The sequence below is a fragment of the Dendrobates tinctorius genome, unplaced genomic scaffold (genome assembly GCF_039654945.1).
Source record: "Dendrobates tinctorius isolate UK_male_01 unplaced genomic scaffold, ASM3965494v1 ptg000251l, whole genome shotgun sequence".
In the NCBI taxonomy this organism is placed as follows: Eukaryota; Metazoa; Chordata; class Amphibia; order Anura; family Dendrobatidae; genus Dendrobates; species Dendrobates tinctorius.
In genome coordinates this window covers 570,683-592,201 of record NW_027361918.1, presented here as the reverse complement: position 1 = coordinate 592,201, position 21,519 = coordinate 570,683, and the positions used below count along the sequence as shown (strand labels likewise).

At 51.4% G+C, this 21,519-nt stretch overlaps 2 protein-coding genes across 5 annotated transcripts in view; one reads left to right on the top strand and one right to left on the bottom strand.

The window, feature by feature from the left end:
* The window catches only part of LOC141065414 (uncharacterized), a 70,791-nt gene extending 64,015 nt beyond the window's left edge, over positions 1-6,776 (bottom strand). Inside the window, exon 1 of the mRNA XM_073557888.1 lies at positions 6,644-6,776. The gene's annotated coding sequence lies outside the window, so the exon portion shown is untranslated. The remainder of the gene's footprint in view (positions 1-6,643) is intronic.
* The window catches only part of LOC141065418 (uncharacterized), a 289,170-nt gene continuing 274,408 nt past the window's right edge, over positions 6,758-21,519 (top strand). For 3 of the 4 annotated variants that reach the window (XM_073557898.1, XM_073557899.1, XM_073557896.1), the window contains exon 1: positions 6,758-6,882. The gene's annotated coding sequence lies outside the window, so the exon portion shown is untranslated. The remainder of the gene's footprint in view (positions 6,883-21,519) is intronic. The other variant, XM_073557897.1, reaches the window with a different exon arrangement.

Below are 21,519 nucleotides of genomic sequence, written 5' to 3'. Positions count from 1 at the left end.
TACCCCACAGTCTCCTCCTGACAAGCTCCAGGATACACTATACACCGTCTATACAGGACCCGCACTCCTCCATTATCTGCACATACTCCACAGTCTCCTCCTGACAAGCTCCAGGATACACTATACACAGTCTATACAGGACCCGCACTCCCCCATTATCTGCACATACTCCACAGTCTCCTCCTGACAAGCTCCAGGATACACTATACACCGTCTATACAGGACCCGCACTCCTCCATTATCTGCACATACCCCACAGTCTCCTCCTGACAAGCTCCAGGATACACTATACACCGTCTATACAGGACCCGCACTCCTCCATTATCTGCACATACCCCACAGTCTCCTCCTGACAAGCTCCAGGATACACTATACACCGTCTATACAGGACCCGCACTCCTCCATTATCTGCACATACTCCACAGTCTCCTCCTGACAAGCTCCAGGATACACTATACACCGTCTATACAGGACCCGCACTCCCCCATTATCTGCACATACCCCACAGTCTCCTCCTGACAAGCTCCAGGATACACTATACACCGTCTATACAGGACCCGCACTCCCCCATTATCTGCACATACCCCACAGTCTCCTCCTGACAAGCTCCAGGATACACTATACACCGTCTATACAGGACCCGCACTCCTCCATTATCTGCACATACTCCACAGTCTCCTCCTGACAAGCTCCAGGATACACTATACACCGTCTATACAGGACCCGCACTCCTCCATTATCTGCACATACCCCACAGTCTCCTCCTGACAAGCTCCAGGATACACTATACACCGTCTATACAGGACCCGCACTCCCCCATTATCTGCACATACTCCACAGTCTCCTCCTGACAAGCTCCAGGATACACTATACACCGTCTATACAGGACCCGCACTCCTCCATTATCTGCACATACCCCACAGTCTCCTCCTGACAAGCTCCAGGATACACTATACACCGTCTATACAGGACCCGCACTCCCCCATTATCTGCACATACCCCACAGTCTCCTCCTGACAAGCTCCAGGATACACTATACACCGTCTATACAGGACCCGCACTCCTCCATTATCTGCACATACTCCACAGTCTCCTCCTGACAAGCTCCAGGATACACTATACACCGTCTATACAGGACCCGCACTCCTCCATTATCTGCACATACCCCACAGTCTCCTCCTGACAAGCTCCAGGATACACTATACACCGTCTATACAGGACCCGCACTCCTCCATTATCTGCACATACCCCACAGTCTCCTCCTGACAAGCTCCAGGATACACTATACACCGTCTATACAGGACCCGCACTCCCCCATTATCTGCACATACCCCACAGTCTCCTCCTGACAAGCTCCAGGATACACTATACACCGTCTATACAGGACCCGCACTCCTCCATTATCTGCACATACCCCACAGTCTCCTCCTGACAAGCTCCAGGACACACTATACACCGTCTATACAGGACCCGCACTCCTCCATTATCTGCACATACCCCACAGTCTCCTCCTGACAAGCTCCAGGACACACTATACACCGTCTATACAGGACCCGCACTCCTCCATTATCTGCACATACCCCACAGTCTCCTCCTGACAAGCTCCAGGATACACTATACACCGTCTATACAGGACCCGCACTCCTCCATTATCTGCACATACCCCACAGTCTCCTCCTGACAAGCTCCAGGACACACTATACACCGTCTATACAGGACCCGCACTCCTCCATTATCTGCACATACCCCACAGTCTCCTCCTGACAAGCTCCAGGATACACTATACACCGTCTATACAGGACCCGCACTCCTCCATTATCTGCACATACCCCACAGTCTCCTCCTGACAAGCTCCAGGATACACTATACACCGTCTATACAGGACCCGCACTCCTCCATTATCTGCACATACCCCACAGTCTCCTCCTGACAAGCTCCAGGATACACTATACACCGTCTATACAGGACCCGCACTCCTCCATTATCTGCACATACCCCACAGTCTCCTCCTGACAAGCTCCAGGATACACTATACACCGTCTATACAGGACCCGCACTCCCCCATTATCTGCACATACTCCACAGTCTCCTCCTGACAAGCTCCAGGATACACTATACACCGTCTATACAGGACCCGCACTCCCCCATTATCTGCACATACTCCACAGTCTCCTCCTGACAAGCTCCAGGATACACTATACACCGTCTATACAGGACCCGCACTCCTCCATTATCTGCACATACTCCACAGTCTCCTCCTGACAAGCTCCAGGATACACTATACACCGTCTATACAGGACCCGCACTCCTCCATTATCTGCACATACTCCACAGTCTCCTCCTGACAAGCTCCAGGATACACTATACACCGTCTATACAGGACCCGCACTCCCCCATTATCTGCACATACCCCACAGTCTCCTCCTGACAAGCTCCAGGATACACTATACACCGTCTATACAGGACCCGCACTCCTCCATTATCTGCACATACTCCACAGTCTCCTCCTGACAAGCTCCAGGATACACTATACACCGTCTATACAGGACCCGCACTCCTCCATTATCTGCACATACCCCACAGTCTCCTCCTGACAAGCTCCAGGATACACTATACACCGTCTATACAGGACCCGCACTCCTCCATTATCTGCACATACCCCACAGTCTCCTCCTGACAAGCTCCAGGATACACTATACACCGTCTATACAGGACCCGCACTCCTCCATTATCTGCACATACCCCACAGTCTCCTCCTGACAAGCTCCAGGATACACTATACACCGTCTATACAGGACCCGCACTCCTCCATTATCTGCACATACCCCACAGTCTCCTCCTGACAAGCTCCAGGATACACTATACACCGTCTATACAGGACCCGCACTCCTCCATTATCTGCACATACTCCACAGTCTCCTCCTGACAAGCTCCAGGATACACTATACACCGTCTATACAGGACCCGCACTCCTCCATTATCTGCACATACTCCACAGTCTCCTCCTGACAAGCTCCAGGATACACTATACACCGTCTATACAGGACCCGCACTCCTCCATTATCTGCACATACTCCACAGTCTCCTCCTGACAAGCTCCAGGATACACTATACACCGTCTATACAGGACCCGCACTCCTCCATTATCTGCACATACTCCACAGTCTCCTCCTGACAAGCTCCAGGATACACTATACACCGTCTATACAGGACCCGCACTCCCCCATTATCTGCACATACTCCACAGTCTCCTCCTGACAAGCTCCAGGATACACTATACACCGTCTATACAGGACCCGCACTCCTCCATTATCTGCACATACCCCACAGTCTCCTCCTGACAAGCTCCAGGATACACTATACACCGTCTATACAGGACCCGCACTCCTCCATTATCTGCACATACTCCACAGTCTCCTCCTGACAAGCTCCAGGATACACTATACACCGTCTATACAGGACCCGCACTCCCCCATTATCTGCACATACTCCACAGTCTCCTCCTGACAAGCTCCAGGATACACTATACACCGTCTATACAGGACCCGCACTCCCCCATTATCTGCACATACTCCACAGTCTCCTCCTGACAAGCTCCAGGATACACTATACACCGTCTATACAGGACTCGCACTCCTCCATTATCTGCACATACTCCACAGTCTCCTCCTGACAAGCTCCAGGATACACTATACACCGTCTATACAGGACCCGCACTCCTCCATTATCTGCACATACTCCACAGTCTCCTCCTGACAAGCTCCAGGATACACTATACACCGTCTATACAGGACCCGCACTCCTCCATTATCTGCACATACTCCACAGTCTCCTCCTGACAAGCTCCAGGATACACTATACACCGTCTATACAGGACCCGCACTCCCCCATTATCTGCACATACTCCACAGTCTCCTCCTGACAAGCTCCAGGACACACTATACACCGTCTATACAGGACCCGCACTCCTCCATTATCTGCACATACCCCACAGTCTCCTCCTGACAAGCTCCAGGATACACTATACACCGTCTATACAGGACCCGCACTCCTCCATTATCTGCACATACTCCACAGTCTCCTCCTGACAAGCTCCAGGACACACTATACACCGTCTATACAGGACCCGCACTCCTCCATTATCTGCACATACCCCACAGTCTCCTCCTGACAAGCTCCAGGATACACTATACACCGTCTATACAGGACCCGCACTCCCCCATTATCTGCACATACTCCACAGTCTCCTCCTGACAAGCTCCAGGACACACTATACACCGTCTATACAGGACCCGCACTCCTCCATTATCTGCACATACCCCACAGTCTCCTCCTGACAAGCTCCAGGATACACTATACACCGTCTATACAGGACCCGCACTCCTCCATTATCTGCACATACCCCACAGTCTCCTCCTGACAAGCTCCAGGATACACTATACACCGTCTATACAGGACCCGCACTCCCCCATTATCTGCACATACTCCACAGTCTCCTCCTGACAAGCTCCAGGATACACTATACACCGTCTATACAGGACCCGCACTCCTCCATTATCTGCACATACCCCACAGTCTCCTCCTGACAAGCTCCAGGATACACTATACACCGTCTATACAGGACCCGCACTCCCCCATTATCTGCACATACTCCACAGTCTCCTCCTGACAAGCTCCAGGATACACTATACACCGTCTATACAGGACCCGCACTCCTCCATTATCTGCACATACCCCACAGTCTCCTCCTGACAAGCTCCAGGATACACTATACACCGTCTATACAGGACCCGCACTCCTCCATTATCTGCACATACTCCACAGTCTCCTCCTGACAAGCTCCAGGACACACTATACACCGTCTATACAGGACCCGCACTCCTCCATTATCTGCACATACCCCACAGTCTCCTCCTGACAAGCTCCAGGATACACTATACACCGTCTATACAGGACCCGCACTCCTCCATTATCTGCACATACTCCACAGTCTCCTCCTGACAAGCTCCAGGACACACTATACACCGTCTATACAGGACCCGCACTCCTCCATTATCTGCACATACCCCACAGTCTCCTCCTGACAAGCTCCAGGATACACTATACACCGTCTATACAGGACCCGCACTCCCCCATTATCTGCACATACTCCACAGTCTCCTCCTGACAAGCTCCAGGACACACTATACACCGTCTATACAGGACCCGCACTCCTCCATTATCTGCACATACCCCACAGTCTCCTCCTGACAAGCTCCAGGATACACTATACACCGTCTATACAGGACCCGCACTCCTCCATTATCTGCACATACCCCACAGTCTCCTCCTGACAAGCTCCAGGATACACTATACACCGTCTATACAGGACCCGCACTCCCCCATTATCTGCACATACTCCACAGTCTCCTCCTGACAAGCTCCAGGACACACTATACACCGTCTATACAGGACCCGCACTCCTCCATTATCTGCACATACCCCACAGTCTCCTCCTGACAAGCTCCAGGATACACTATACACCGTCTATACAGGACCCGCACTCCTCCATTATCTGCACATACCCCACAGTCTCCTCCTGACAAGCTCCAGGATACACTATACATCGTCTATACAGGACCTGCACTCCTCCATTATCTGCACATACTCCACAGTCTCCTCCTGACAAGCTCCAGGACACACTATACACCGTCTATACAGGACCCGCACTCCTCCATTATCTGCACATACCCCACAGTCTCCTCCTGACAAGCTCCAGGATACACTATACACCGTCTATACAGGACCCGCACTCCCCCATTATCTGCACATACCCCACAGTCTCCTCCTGACAAGCTCCAGGATACACTATACACCGTCTATACAGGACCCGCACTCCTCCATTATCTGCACATACCCCACAGTCTCCTCCTGACAAGCTCCAGGATACACTATACACCGTCTATACAGGACCCGCACTCCTCCATTATCTGCACATACCCCACAGTCTCCTCCTGACAAGCTCCAGGATACACTATACACCGTCTATACAGGACCCGCACTCCCCCATTATCTGCACATACCCCACAGTCTCCTCCTGACAAGCTCCAGGATAAACTATACACCGTCTATACAGGACCCGCACTCCCCCATTATCTGCACATACTCCACAGTCTCCTCCTGACAAGCTCCAGGATACACTATACACCGTCTATACAGGACCCGCACTCCCCCATTATCTGCACATACTCCACAGTCTCCTCCTGACAAGCTCCAGGACACACTATACACCGTCTATACAGGACCCGCACTCCTCCATTATCTGCACATACCCCACAGTCTCCTCCTGACAAGCTCCAGGATACACTATACACCGTCTATACAGGACTCGCACTCCTCCATTATCTGCACATACCCCACAGTCTCCTCCTGACAAGCTCCAGGATACACTATACACCGTCTATACAGGACCCGCACTCCTCCATTATCTGCACATACCCCACAGTCTCCTCCTGACAAGCTCCAGGATACACTATACACCGTCTATACAGGACTCGCACTCCTCCATTATCTGCACATACTCCACAGTCTCCTCCTGACAAGCTCCAGGATACACTATACACCGTCTATACAGGACCTATATCTGCCACACACACACACTCACCTCTCCGCAGCGTCTTCCCTGTCACTTCCTCACACACAGTGGGAGGCGCGGCCGGATGACGTCATCACTCAGCTCCGCTCACTCTGTGAGAAGCAGGAAGCTGCTAACCTATGAGAGAACTACAAGTCCCAGCATGCCAGAGGCTCACAGGTCCTTCACCGCTACTTCTATGCTGAGCTCCTCCCGTCCTGGGCACATGGCGCTGACGTCACCACAGGTCCTGTAGCTGCTGCAGTGCGGTAGGTGCCGGCTTTTGTCTCTGGTGTCAGCCGCTGTATGAGGAGCCGCGGCCCCCGTGTGTGATGAGGAGGAGGAGCCCCCCCCCCCGTGTGTGATGAGGAGGAGCCCCCTCCGTGTGTGTGATGAGGAGGAGGCCCCCCCGTGTGTGTGTTGGTGAGGGGGAGGCCCCCCCGTGTGTGTGATGAGGAGGAGGCCCCCCCCGTGTGTGTGATGAGGAGGAGGCCCCCCCTGTGTGTGTGTGATGAGGAGGAGGCCCCCCCGTGTGTGTGATGAGGAGGAGCCCCCTCCGTGTGTGTGATGAGGAGGAGGCCCCCCCGTGTGTGTGATGAGGAGGAGCCCCCTCCGTGTGTGTGATGAGGAGGAGGCCCCCCCGTGTGTGTGTTGGTGAGGGGGAGGCCCCCCCGTGTGTGTGATGAGGAGGAGGCCCCCCCCGTGTGTGGTGGTGAGGGGGAGGCCCCCCCCCCGTGTGTGTGTGATGAGGAGGAGGCCCCCCCGTGTGTGTGATGAGGATGGGGCCCCCCCGCGTGTGTGGTGGTGAGGGGGAGGCCCCCCCGTGTGTGTGATGAGGAGGAGGCCCCCCCCCGTGTGTGGTGGTGAGGGGGAGGCCCCCCCCCCGTGTGTGTGTGATGAGGAGGAGGCCCCCCCGTGTGTGTGATGAGGATGGGGCCCCCCCGCGTGTGTGGTGGTGAGGGGGAGGCCCCCCCGTGTGTGTGTGGTGAGGGGGAGGCCCCCCCGTGTGTGTGATGAGGAGGGGGCCCCCGTGTGTGTGATGAGGAGGGGGCCCCCCCCGTGTGTGTGTGATGAGGAGGAGGCCCCCCCGTGTGTGTGTGATGAGGAGGAGGCCCCCCCGTGTGTGTGATGAGGAGGGGGCCCCCCCATGTGTGTGGTGGTGAGGAGGAGGCCCCCCCCGTGTGTGGTGGTGAGGGGGAGGCCCCCCCCCCGTGTGTGTGTGATGAGGAGGAGGCCCCCCCGTGTGTGTGATGAGGATGGGGCCCCCCCGCGTGTGTGGTGGTGAGGGGGAGGCCCCCCCGTGTGTGTGTGGTGAGGGGGAGGCCCCCCCGTGTGTGTGTGGTGAGGGGGAGGCCCCCCCGTGTGTGTGATGAGGAGGGGGCCCCCGTGTGTGTGATGAGGAGGGGGCCCCCCCCCGTGTGTGTGTGATGAGGAGGGGGCCCCCCCGTGTGTGTGTGATGAGGAGGAGGCCCCCCCGTGTGTGTGATGAGGAGGGGGCCCCCCCATGTGTGTGGTGGTGAGGAGGAGGCCCCCCCCGTGTGTGTGATGAGCAGGGGGCCCCCCCGTGTGTGTGGTGATGAGGAGGGGGCCCCCCCGTGTGTGTGGTGATGAGGAGGAGGCCCCCCCGTGTGTGTGGTGGTGAGGAGGAGGCCCCCCCGTGTGTGTGGTGGTGAGGGGGAGGCCCCCCCGTGTGTGTGGTGGTGAGGAGGAGGCCCCCCCCGTGTGTGTGTGATGAGGAGGAGGCCCCCCCCGTGTGTGTGGTGGTGAGGGGGAGGCCCCCCCCCGTGTGTGTGTGATGAGGAGGAGGCCCCCCCCGTGTGTGTGGTGGTGAGGGGGAGGCCCCCCCGTGTGTGTGTGATGAGGAGGAGGCCCCCCCCGTGTGTGTGATGAGGAGGGGGCCCCCCCGTGTGTGTGGTGGTGAGGGGGAGGCCCCCCCGTGTGTGTGTGATGAGGAGGAGGCCCCCCCCCGTGTGTGTGATGAGGAGGGGGCCCCCCCGTGTGTGTGGTGGTGAGGAGGAGGCCCCCCCCCGTGTGTGTGATGAGGAGGGGGCCCCCCCGTGTGTGTGGTGGTGAGGAGGAGGCCCCCCCGTGTGTGTGGTGGTGAGGGGGAGGCCCCCCCGTGTGTGTGGTGGTGAGGAGGAGGCCCCCCCCGTGTGTGTGTGATGAGGAGGAGGCCCCCCCCGTGTGTGTGGTGGTGAGGAGGAGGCCCCCCCCGTGTGTGTGGTGGTGAGGAGGAGGCCCCCCCCGTGTGTGTGGTGGTGAGGAGGAGGCCCCCCCCCGTGTGTGTGGTGGTGAGGAGGAGGCCCCCCCCCGTGTGTGTGGTGGTGAGGAGGAGGCCCCCCCCCCGTGTGTGTGGTGGTGAGGAGGAGGCCCCCCCCCCGTGTGTGTGGTGGTGAGGAGGAGGCCCCCCCCCCGTGTGTGTGGTGGTGAGGAGGAGGCCCCCCCCCCCGTGTGTGTGGTGGTGAGGGGGAGGCCCCCCCGTGTGTGGTGGTGAGGAGGAGCCCCCCCCCGTGTGTGTGATGAGGAGGAGGCCCCCCCGTGTGTGTGGTGGTGAGGAGGAGGCCCCCCCCGTGTGTGTGTGATGAGGAGGAGGCCCCCCCCGTGTGTGTGTGATGAGGAGGAGGCCCCCCCCGTGTGTGTGATGAGGAGGAGGCCCCCCCCGTGTGTGTGTGTGATGAGGAGGAGGCCCCCCCGTGTGTGTGTGTGATGAGGAGGAGGCCCCCCCGTGTGTGTGTGTGATGAGGAGGAGCCCCCCCGTGTGTGTGATGAGGAGGAGGCCCCCCCGTGTGTGTGTGATGATAAGGAGGAGCCCCCCCGTGTGTGTGTGTGATGAGGAGGAGGCCCCCCCGTGTGTGTGTGTGATGAGGAGGAGGCCCCCCCGTGTGTGTGATGAGGAGGAGGCCCCCCCCGTGTGTGTGATGAGGAGGAGGCCCCCCCCGTGTGTGTGATGAGGAGGAGGCCCCCCCGTGTGTGTGTGATGATAAGGAGGAGCCCTCCCGTGTGTGTGTGTGATGAGGAGGAGGCCCCCCCCGTGTGTGTGTGTGTGATGAGGAGGAGGCCCCCCCGTGTGTGTGATGAGGAGGAGGCCCCCCCGTGTGTGTGTGTGATGAGGAGGAGGCCCCCCCCGTGTGTGTGTGATGAGGAGGAGGCCCCCCCCCCGTGTGTGTGTGATGATGAGGAGGAGGCCCCCCCCCGTGTGTGTGTGATGAGGAGGAGACCCCCCGTGTGTGTGTGATGAGGAGGAGGCCCCCCCCCGTGTGTGTGTGTGATGAGGAGGAGGCCCTCCCCGTGTGTGTGTGATGAGGAGGAGGCCCCCCCCGTGTGTGTGATGAGGAGGAGGCCCCCCCGTGTGTGTGTGTGTATGATAAGGAGGAGCCCCCCCCGTGTGTGTGTGTGTGATGAGGAGGAGGCCCCCCCGTGTGTGTGTGTGATGAGGAGGAGCCCCCCCGTGTGTGTGTGTGATGAGGAGGAGGCCCCCCCGTGTGTGTGTGATGAGGAGGAGGCCCCCCCCGTGTGTGTGTGATGAGGAGGAGGCCCCCCCCGTGTGTGTGTGTGTGTGATGATAAGGAGGAGCCCCCCCCCCGTGTGTGTGTGTGTGATGAGGAGGAGGCCCCCCCGTGTGTGTGTGATGAGGAGGAGGCCCCCCCCGTGTGTGTGTGATGATAAGGAGGAGCCCCCCCCGTGTGTGTGTGTGATGAGGAGGAGGCCCCCCGTGTGTGTGTGATGAGGAGGAGGCCCCCCCGTGTGTGTGTGATGAGGAGGAGGCCCCCCCGTGTGTGTGTGATGAGGAGGAGGCCCCCCCGTGTGTGTGTGATGAGGAGGAGGCCCCCCCGTGTGTGTGTGTGAGATGAGGAGGAGGCCCCCCCGTGTGTGTGTGTGTGTGATGAGGAGGGGGCGCCCCCCCCATGTGTGTGGTGAGGAGGAGCCCCCCGGTGTGTGTGTGTGTGTGGTGAGGAGGCTCCCCCCCCTCCCGGTGTGTGTGCGGTGAGGAGCAGGAGCCCCCCCGTGTGTGTGTGGTGCCCCCCCCGTGTGTGTGGTGAGGAGGAGACCTCCCCGTGTGTGTGGTGAGGAGGAGCCCCCCGGTGTGTGTGTGTGTGGTGAGGAGGCTCCCCCCCCCCGGTGTGTGTGCGGTGAGGAGGAGGAGACCCCCCTGTGTGTGTGTGGTGAGGAGGAGGCCCCCCCCGTGTGTGTGTGGTGAGGAGGGGCCCCCCCCGTGTGTGTCTGGTGAGGAGGAGGCCCCCCCTGTGTGTGTGGTGAGGAGGAGGCCCCCCCGTGTGTGTGGTGAGGAGGAGACCCCCCTGTGTGTGTGGTGAGGAGGAGACCCCCCCCGTGTGTGTGGTGAGGAGGAGGCCCCCCGTGTGTGTGTGGTGCCCCCCCCCCCCGTGTTTCGAGGCAAGAAATGTTATTTATTAACTGTTCTGTGCGATATGAGTCTCATTTAAGGGCATAAAAACTAACATTTGAAAAATTGTGATTTTTCACCAAATTTCCGTTTTTTTTTTCACAAAAAACGCAAATTATATCAGAAATTTTTCTGCTGTCATAAAGTACAAAAAATACAAAAACCCATCGGCAGAAAACATCCTGTCATGTAGTGGTGAGAAGATTGCCCAAACCACCAAATGGCATTAACCATAGGAAAACTCCACCAATACTTGTAAACATGAAAGTAGGAAAGCAGTCAGGACCAAACTACCAATCCTACGCGCTTCCCTCATCAGGGATCCTTGATGAAGGAAGTTTCCGAAACGCGTAGGATTGGTAGTTTGGTCCTGACCGCTTTCTTTAAGCCAATCACGTGATTAAATCACGTGACTGTGACGTGACGCAAGGTCCTGCACCTTGCCAGCTCAAGCCATATCTCCGGCGCATCTTCCGCTTTTGAGTGGTGGTGTAGCGGCTAGCAGGGCGATTGTTACCGGCCGGAACATCACCCGCTACCCTGGACTATATCAGAGGTGAACATTGTACCTGCCCCGTTTTTATTGACTCTTATCGATATCAGTGAAGGCACAACCACTGAGTGTATACAAGCGGAGCAGGAGAAGGATTATTCCTTGCTGCTCTTTGCATTACCGCGTATAGTGTGAACAGTGACTCAAACAAACTAAGGTAATTTTGGGTGGATGATTGTGACTCATCTGTATTAAAAGTCCTGCATGACTTTAAAAATCTAAGGGGGAGGTATTAATTATTTCTTTCGGCTAGTTCATAATTGGTTTTGCAGTGATTTATTTTTAGATGGGATATTATTAGCGCAAATATTTACATATTTTTAGTTTTTTTATTATTCAGACAAACAAGGTGGTGTTGTCTGTAGATTTGTGGCTGTTCTATCCTTCACGCAGCGCCACTGGTTGCATAACATTTTCATTTATGAGGTTAATCCCCTAGTGAGGAGTATCCAACAAAATAGTCCCTCGCTAATCAGTCATCAGGTCATAACCCCATACTTATTCCTTACCCATGGTTGTCAAGAGAACTGCACGTTACGCCCCGACGCGCGTTTCACGTGGGCTTCTTCTGGGGGCTGTTGCCGCGCAGCGTAGCGTGCTGTTCTCTTGACAGGCATAGATAAGGAATAAGTATGGGGTTATGACCTGATGACTGATTAGCGAGGGACTATTTTGTTGGTTACTCCTCACTAGGGGATTATTTAACCTCTGCTAATTTGTACTTTTGGGGCCTCTTGAATTTATTTGCACTGGCAATATACAGTGCCTTGCGAAAGTATTTGGCCCCCTGGAACTTTTCAGCCTTTTCCCACACATCATGCTTCAAACATAAAGATTCCAAAAGTAAATTTTTGGTGAAGAATCAACAACAAGTGGAACACAATTGTGAAGTTGAACGAAATTTATTGCTTATTTTAAATTTTTGTGGAAAGTCTAAAACTGAAAAGTGGGGCGTGCAATATTATTCATCCCCTTTACTTTCATTGCAGCAAACTCGCTCCAGGAGTTCATTGTGGATCTCTGAATGATCCAATGTTGTCCTAAATGACTAATGATGATAAATATAATCCACCTGTGTGTAATCAAGTCCCCGTATAAATGCACCTGCTCTGTGATAGTCTCAAGGTTCTGTTTGAAGCACAGACAGCATCATGAAGACCAAGGAACAAAACAGGCAGGTCCGTGATACTGTTGTGGAGAAGTTTAAAGCCGGATTTGGATACAAAATGATTTCCAAAGTAAAATCACATAGTGAGTTCTCTAGTAATAAAATAACTAATATATGAATAGACAAGATGATAATATGGCTGAGTGTCAGAAAGAGACCTAGGTGCAACAAAGGCGCAGCGCTAGTGACAGCAGGAATGAATAGTACAAATGTCATAAAGTACAATATGTCATGAGAAAACATTCTCAGAGTCACCCGGATCCCTTGAAGCGTTCCAGAGTTATTACCTCATAAAGGGACAGTAGTCAGAATTGTTAAGATTGGCCCGGTCAGGAAGGTGAAAACAGGCTGGGTCGCAAAGGGGTTAAAATATGGCACACTGTGAGAAAGAAGGGGTTCCCAGGTAGGAATACTAGCCCACTCAGAACAATGTTTTTCAGTCCATCCTTTCTCCCGGATACTGGCGTGGATCTTTTCTCGGTCGGAGGGCAGTGGAGGATACCCGCGTCTTTCAGGTGTCTTTATACAGGCTCAGATTCCAAATGAGAAAGTTAGGTGGTTTGAATACTTGCAATTACAATCCTTCTTAGTGGCACATAATTTTGATAACATTTTGATCTCAGGTTTCACCTTTTTTGAGAAATTGGTCATAGAAGAAAATAAGCCTCCACATGCTATACCAGTGATTTATGGGGGATGGAGCAGAGAGGGTGAAGCGGAGAAGTTAACATTTCAGCAGGCGTGGGAGAACGACTTGGGGATGAGCTTGTCTCCTCAGGAATGGGAAAGGGGGTTTCTCTTCACTCATAAACTTGCTAGCGCTGGGATTGCACAAGAGAAGAACTCTAAAATACTTAGGAGATGGAATCCAGGGCTGTGGAGTCAGAGGTGGAGCCCATTTTGGTGGAGTCAGAAACTGGAGTTGGTATAAAATGAACCGACTCCTAAAATATATAATAAATTGGGTACAATAGTCCAATGCAGTTTGTGGGGAATATTTTTTTCATAAGAATTTGGGAAAGTTATGAATTGTCCTCTAAATGTCTGTCCTATTCCTGATCTCAGGTGTAGACCTTTAGGGTACCGTTACACTTAACGATGCACCAGCGATCCTGACAACGATATGACGCGGTGAGGATCGCTGGTGCATCGCTAAGTGGTCGCTAGTGAGCTGCCACACAGGCAGATCTCACCAGCGACATCGCTGGGGACGGGGGTCGCTACTTACCCGTCAGACGCGGCGATCCTGACGTCCTCCTGCCCGCGTCGCTCGTCTCTCCACAGGAAGCGCCCGACGAGAAATGATCCAGGACCTTCTCGCGCGATCAGCGATAATCAGCGGGGGAGCCGGTCGGAGGTAAGTATCACATGTAGCAATATCGCTGCTACATCACAAAATCGGTGACTTTACAGCGATATTGCTAGCGATATCGCAGTGTGTAACGGGGGCTTTAGCTGAGGTGAATCTGTGCTGCAGTTTATGTTCATGATAAGTAGTGGACCTCCTCCTCTACAGATAAGGGGAAAAATAACAGAGACGGCTCCTCCAGCTTGTTGTGAAGGACGGTGTACCATTATCACTATTGGCACGACCGGCTTTTACAGCTCTTAATGGAGAAATGGCCGCAAACTTGGTGTTTCTCTGGAAAGAGAAAGTATTAGAAAATGAGTGATTGAAGAAGCCTTTAACCAAAAGGAAGATCTTAAAAAGACTCAAGAGACGCATCATGTTTCTTAAAACGGACGCCTGCACACGTCACAGAGTGAACTATTTTGCCATCAACATTCGATATGTTTGTGACAACAAAAAAGTTACTAAGAAGCTCACAGTAAAAGATACTAAAGCTCCTCACAGCAGCCAGTTTCTCCAGGCCTTAGTGGAAAAAGTCCCACAAGATTACGAACTCAAAAAAGAACAGGTTCTTGCTATTGTAACGGACAATGCTTCACACATGATAAGTGCAATTACACTGATGAATGGGAGTAAAGGGCCTGTCACACTAAGCGATATCGCTATAATGGCACTGGTTTTTGTGACGTTATAGCGATATCGCTATGTGTGACACTTACATCCGACCGCTCCCCGCTGGTTATCGTTGATCGCGCGAGAACGTCCTGGACCGTTTCTCGTCGGGCGCTTCCTGTGGAGAGACGAGAGTGGAGCCAGGCGGGAGGACGTCAGGATCGCCGCGTCTGACAGGTAAGTAGCGACCCCCGACCCCTGCTATGTCGCTGGTGAGATCTGCCTGTGTGGCAGCTCACTAGCGACCACTTAGCGATGTACCAGCGATCCTGACCGCGTCATATCGCTGGTCGGGATCGCTGGTACATCGCTAAGTGTCACAGTACCTTAATGAAGGTGAACAGCAGCTAGAAGAACATTTCACATTCGGTATGCTGGAGACGGAAGGCCACAGTCCTGTTCCCATAACGGAGGAACAACAGATATTACTACAGAAGAACAGCAAAATGATTCTTTACACTTTGATGATCTTGTTGAAGCTGCTTCACGCCTCTTTCCTATTCATCACATGGGTTGTGTTGTGCACACGCTGCAGCTGGCAATAAGAGATAGTCTGCAAGAGGGACATGCTGGAAATCTGATTAGCAAAGTGAGGAAATTAGCAATTGCTGCCAGAACCCCTAAAATTGATTCCATCTTGAAGAGACGTGCTGGAAAAGGGGCAATTGTGGATCAAGTCACTCGGTGGGGTAGCGCCAACTTAATGATTGAGAGATGGCGTGAGCTGAAACCCTTCCTTGTAGATATGGCCAACCCTCAGGTAATAGCAATAATGAATAAAGGAAGAAAGTTCCATCACCAGGCATCTATTCATTAAAATCTTCTATTGCTAATGAGTGGTATCCAGCCACTTGTTCCTGGCACCTGTGTTCATCTGGATTCCGGTGAGGCATCGCTGGTCCCCTTCCCTGCTCCTAATATGATGTTCAACCCTCTGGTAACACTACATGAAGGTTAATGGACACAGATGACTGAATTGAATGATTTGCTTCATCACCCATTTACAGTAACTAAAAAGTTACAAGCTGAGGATTTAAATCCTGGCATTTTTATAAAGGAGTCGAAGAACTTGTTTTGCTTGACCCAAAGAGGAGGTTTAATTGCAGATGGCATTGCTGCTTCAATGAAATGGAGAGAGACACAGCTATTGGAAAATAAAATTCTTCTGACAGCTGTTTATGTGGACCCGAGTCATCGTATACTGCTTGATGATCAACAGCTTACTAAAGGAAAAGAAGCTCTGACTGAGGTAGCGGTTAGGATGAGTGGCCAAGAGCAAGAGGACTCGGGTCCTGCCAGCGCTGCTACTGCTGTTCCTTCATCATCAAATGAGGAGTTTGATTTCGACAATGATCTAGAAGAGTTAATGGTTTGCCTTTATATCCCTTTAATTGCTTTAATTATTGATTTGCCTTTTGCCTTTCATTTATTCTTATGAAGCTGCAGTTTGCCTGTCTCCTCTTCATGTGGGAAAAATGCTTCTTATACAATTGTGGCCAAAAGTATTGACACCCCTGCAATTTTGTCAGATAATACTCCGTTTCTTCCTGAAAATGATTGCAAACACAAATTCTTTGGTATCATTATCTTCATTTAATTTGTCTTAATTGAAAAAGAACACAAAAGACAATGAAGCAAAAAGCAAAACATTGATCATTTCACACAAAACTCCAAAAATGGGCCAGACAAAAGTATTGGCACCATCAGCCTAATACTTGGTTGCACAACCTTTAACCAAAATAACTGCGACCACCCGCTTCCGGTAACCATCAATGAGTTTCTTACAATGCTCTGCTGGAATTTTAGACCATTCTTCTTTGGCAAACTGCTCCAGGTCCCTGATATTTGAAGGGTGCCTTCTCCAAACTGCCATTTTTAGATCTCTCCACAGGTGTTCTATGGGATTCAGGTCTGGACTCATTGCTGGCCACCTTAGAAGTCTCCAGTGCTTTCTCTCAAACCATTTTCTAGTGCTTTTTGAAGTGTGTTTTGGGTCATTGTCCTGCTGGAAGACCCATGACCTCTGAGGGAGACCCAGCTTTCTCACACTGGGCCCTACATTATGCTGCAAAATTTGTTGGTAGTCTTCTGACTTCATAATGCCATGCACACGGTCAAGCAGTCCAGTGCCAGAGGCAGCAAAGCAACCTCAAAACATCAGGGAACCTCCGCCATGTTTGACTGTAGGGACCGTGTTCTTTTCTTTGAATGCCTCTTTTTTTCTCCTGTAAACTCTGTGTTGATGCCTTTGCCCAAAAAGCTCTACTTTTGTCTCATCTGACCAGAGAACATTCTTCCAAAATGTTTTATGCTTTTTCAGGTAAGTTTTGGCAAACTCCAGCCTGGCTTTTTTATGTCTCGGGGTAAGAAGTGGGGTCTTCCTGGGTCTCCTACCATACAGTCCCTTTTCATTCAGACGCCGACAGATAGTACGGGTTGACACTGTTGTACCCTCGGACTGCAGGGCAGATTGAACTTGTTTGGATGTTAGTCGAGTTCTTTATCCAACATCCGCACAATCTTGCGTTGAAATAATTTTTCTTTTCCGTCCACATCTAGGGAGGTTAGCCACAGTGCCATGGGCTTTACACTTCTTGATGACACTGCGCACGGTAGACACAGGAACATTCAGGTCTTTGGAGATGGACTTGTAGCCTTGAGATTGCTCATGCTTCCTCACAATTTGGTTTCTCAAGTCCTCAGACAGTTCTTTGGTCTTCTTTCTTTTCTCCATGCTCAATGTGGTACACACAAGGACACAGGACAGAGGTTGAGTCAACTTTAATCCATGTCAACTGGCTGCAAGTGTGATTTAGTGATTGCCAACACCTGTTGGGTGCCACAGGTAAGTTACAGGTGCTGTTAATTACACAAATTAGAGAAGCATCACATTATTTTTCGAACAGTGCCAAAACTTTACTCCACCCTCTTTTTTATGTTTGCTGTGGAATTATATCCAATTTGGCTTTAGGACAATTCTTTTTGTGTTTTTTCATTTAAGACAAATTAAATGAAGATAATAATACCAAAGAATTTGTTTGCAATCATTTTCAGGAAGAAACTGAGTATTATCTGACAAAATTGCAGGGGTGTCAATACTTTTGGCCACAACTGTATGTTCTCAATAGTCAGCAACATGTTCTGGGTACATTGTAAACATGGTATGACCCTGAGGTGATGGTGGGTGATGGTGAGGGCCACATGAGCCCCATAGAATTACATATTGTTGTAAATGGTATAAAAGATTGCTGTTGTGAGTTCATTTTCCCCTTCACCTTTGATGTCTGATGAACTCCCTCTGCTGGTGAAGAGAGGTAGTGAAATTGATTGGGATGGGAAGAACCTGTTATCTGAACAGGCAGAGTGTGTTTGGACATCTGGAATTTCTGAGTGGATATAAGGCAGCCGACGCCCTGCAGGGTTTGCTGGTGATCCTTTCTGCTCTGAGCTCTGGCATCCAGTTTTAGTTCTTGTCTACTAAAAGCTAAGTTTTGCCCTGCTATTATTCCATGAGATTTTGTCTGGTTTCCTTAGTGTTTGTATTCAGCCAGTCCTGGTTAGGACTGGCTGAATTCCATTTTTGTCTCTGATCAGTTGATCTCTTTGCTCTGTTTTCAGAATATACCTGAGTGCTGATATAGTGATTTTGAAATCTAGCGACTTCAGGGCCTTTTTTCCTATCAGACGGTTGGGACATTTTTGTAGGGTTTTTTGCGGATTGCAGCCAGCATCTTTTCTGTCCTGTCCTATCTAGTTAGTTGGGCCCCATCGTTTGCTCAGCCTGTCTTTCTGTCTGTGTTTGTGTTTTCATCTGTTTTTCACCGACAATACATGTTGGGGGCTGTCTATTGCTTTGGGGTCTGCTCTGGGGCAGTTTAGATTTCCCCTTTCCTTCTATAGGCTTATGTAGTTCTCCGGCTGTGACGAGGGGTCTAGGGCACCATAGGAACCCCCCACGGCTACTGTTAGTTGTGGTGAATAGGAAGTTGTGGTGAATAGGATCAGGGGTCTGCAATCCGAGAGCTACCAACCTCTCCGGTTTTCTGGACTTAGCTTGTATTTTTTTTCTCCTCCGGTGACTCATTCATGACAGAAAACATCAAGTCGTGGTCCTTACTGACCACAAGAATTTGATTTACCTGGAGTCGGCCAAACGCTTGAGTCCTAGACAGGCTAGGTGGGCCTTGTTTTTCACACGTTTTGATTTTGTGGTCTCTTTTCTTCCAGGCACTAAGAATGTCAAGGCAGACGCCCTCTCTAGGAGTTTCTTTGCTGATTCTCCTATTGTGACCAAGCCTGCTACCATCTTAGGTGAGGGGGTAGTTCTTTCTGCCATGTCGCCCGATTTGAGATGTGCTCTGGAAGAGTTTCAGGAGGACAAACCTGAGCGTTGTCCCATTGGAAAATTGTATGTTCCTGATCAGTGGAGGAAGAGAGTGATGTCTGAGGTTCATTGCTCCGCATTGGCTGGTCATCCAGGTATTTTTGGTACTAGAGATTTGGTGAGTCGGTCTTTTTGGTGGCCCGCCTTGTCTCGTGATGTCAGGAATTTTGTGCAGTCCTGTGGGACTTGCTCCCGGTCTAAACCTTGTTCTCGCTATAGTGGGTTGTTGATGCCTTTGCCGGTGCCCAGGAGGCCATGGACCCATATTTCAATGGATTTTATCTCTGATATGCCTGTCTCTCAGAGAATGACTGTTATTTGGGTGATTTGTGATAGATTCTCTAAGATGGTCCATCTTGTACCACTCCCTAAGTTGCCTTCTTCCTCAGAGTTGGTGCCCTTGTTTTTGCAACAGGTGGTTCGCTTGCACGGGATTCCTGAGAACATTGTATCTGACAGAGGAGTTCAGTTTGTTTCTAGATTTTGGAGGACTTTCTGTTCCAAGCTGGGAATTCAGTTCTCCTCTGCGTTTCACCCTCAGACCAATGGGCAGACGGAGAGAACAAACCAGACTTTGGAGTCGTATTTGAGATGTTTTATTTCTGCTGATCAGGATGATTGGATTTCATTTTTGCCCTTGGCCGAATTTGCTTTAAATAATAGAGCTAGTTCTGCGACTTTGATGTCACCTTTGTTTTGTAACTTTGGGTTTCATCCTCGATTCTCTTAAGGGCAGGTGGAGTCTTCTGCCTGCCCAGGTGTTGACACTGTGGTGGAGAGAATGCACCAGATCTGGGTCTAAGTGGTGGATAAGTTGTCTCTCTCCCAGGAAAAGGCCCAGCGGTTTTCCAACCGGCATAGGACCATTGGTCCCCGGTTTAAGGTGGGTGATATGGTTTGGTTGTCATCAAAGAATATCTCTATGAAGGTGGCTTCTCCAAAGTTTAAACCTAGATTTATTGGACCTTACAAGATTTTGGAGATTCTTAATCCGGTCTCTTTTCGATTGGCTCTTCCTGTTACATTCAAGATCCATAACGTGTTTCATAAGTCTCTGTTAAAGAGGTTTGTTGAGCCAGTAGTTCCTGTGGTGGCACCTCCTGACCCTGTATTGGTTGAAGGTAATGTGGAATATGAGGTTGAGAAGATACTGGATTCTCGTCTGGTTACACTGAGACTCCAGTATTTGGTTAAATGGAAGGGTTATGGCCAGGAGGATAATTCTTGGGTCCTTGCATCCGATATTCATGCCGAAAGATTGGTTCGCGCTTTTCATCGGGCCCATCCTGATCGCCCTGGTGGCGTGGATGAGGGTTCGGTGACCCCTCCTCAAGGGCGAGGTACTGTTGTGAGTTCATTTTCCCCTTCACCTTTGATGTCTGATGAACTCCCTCTGCTGGTGAAGAGAGGTAGTGAAATTGATTGGGATGGGAAGAACCTGTTATCTGAACAGGCGGAGTGTGATTGGACATCTGGAATTTCTGAGTGGATATAAGGCAGCCGACGCCCTGCAGGGTTTGCTGGTGATCCTTTCTGCTCTGAGCTCTGGCATCCAGTTTTAGTTCTTGTCTACTAAAAGCTAAGTTTTGCCCTGGCTGCTATTCCATGAGATTTTGTCTGGTTTCCTTAGTGTTTGTATTCAGCCAGTCCTGGTTGGGACTGGCTGAATTCCATTTTTGTCTTTGATCAGTTGATCTCTGTGCACTGTTTTCAGAATATACCTGAGTGCTGATATAGTGATTTTGAAGTCTAGCGACATCAGGGCCTTTTTTTCCTATCAGACGGTTGGGACATTTTTGTAGGGTTTTTTGCGGATTGCAGCCAGCATCTTTTCTGTCCTGTCCTATCTAGTTAGTTGGGCCCCATCGTTTGCTCAGCCTGTCTTTCTGTCTGTGTTTGTGTTTTCATCTGTTTTTCACCGACAATACATGTTGGGGGCTGCCTATTGCTTTGGGGTCTGCTCTGGGGCAGTTTAGATTTCCCCTTTCCTTCTTTAGGCTTATGTAGTTCTCCGGCTGTGATGAGGGGTCTAGGGCACCGTAGGAACCCCCACGGCTACTGTTAGTTGTGGTGAATAGGATCAGGGGTCTGCAATCCGAGAGCTACCAACCTCTCCGGTTTTCTGGACTTAGCTTGTATTTTTTTCTCCTCCTCCGGTGACTCATTCATAACAGATTGCGTTGTGTTTCATTACGTCAGATAAAGTGATCTGCCCACGGCCCGTATGTGAGCAGTCTCTTTTGTCTCCAAGCGCTTGTAAATTAAGGGCGAAACTCCTAATCTGGACTCACTGGTGATCTAGCTTACCTGACTTTGGGTCAGAACGAAAAGCAACTACGACAACAAGTATTTGGATGACATGAAGCAGGCAAAGCA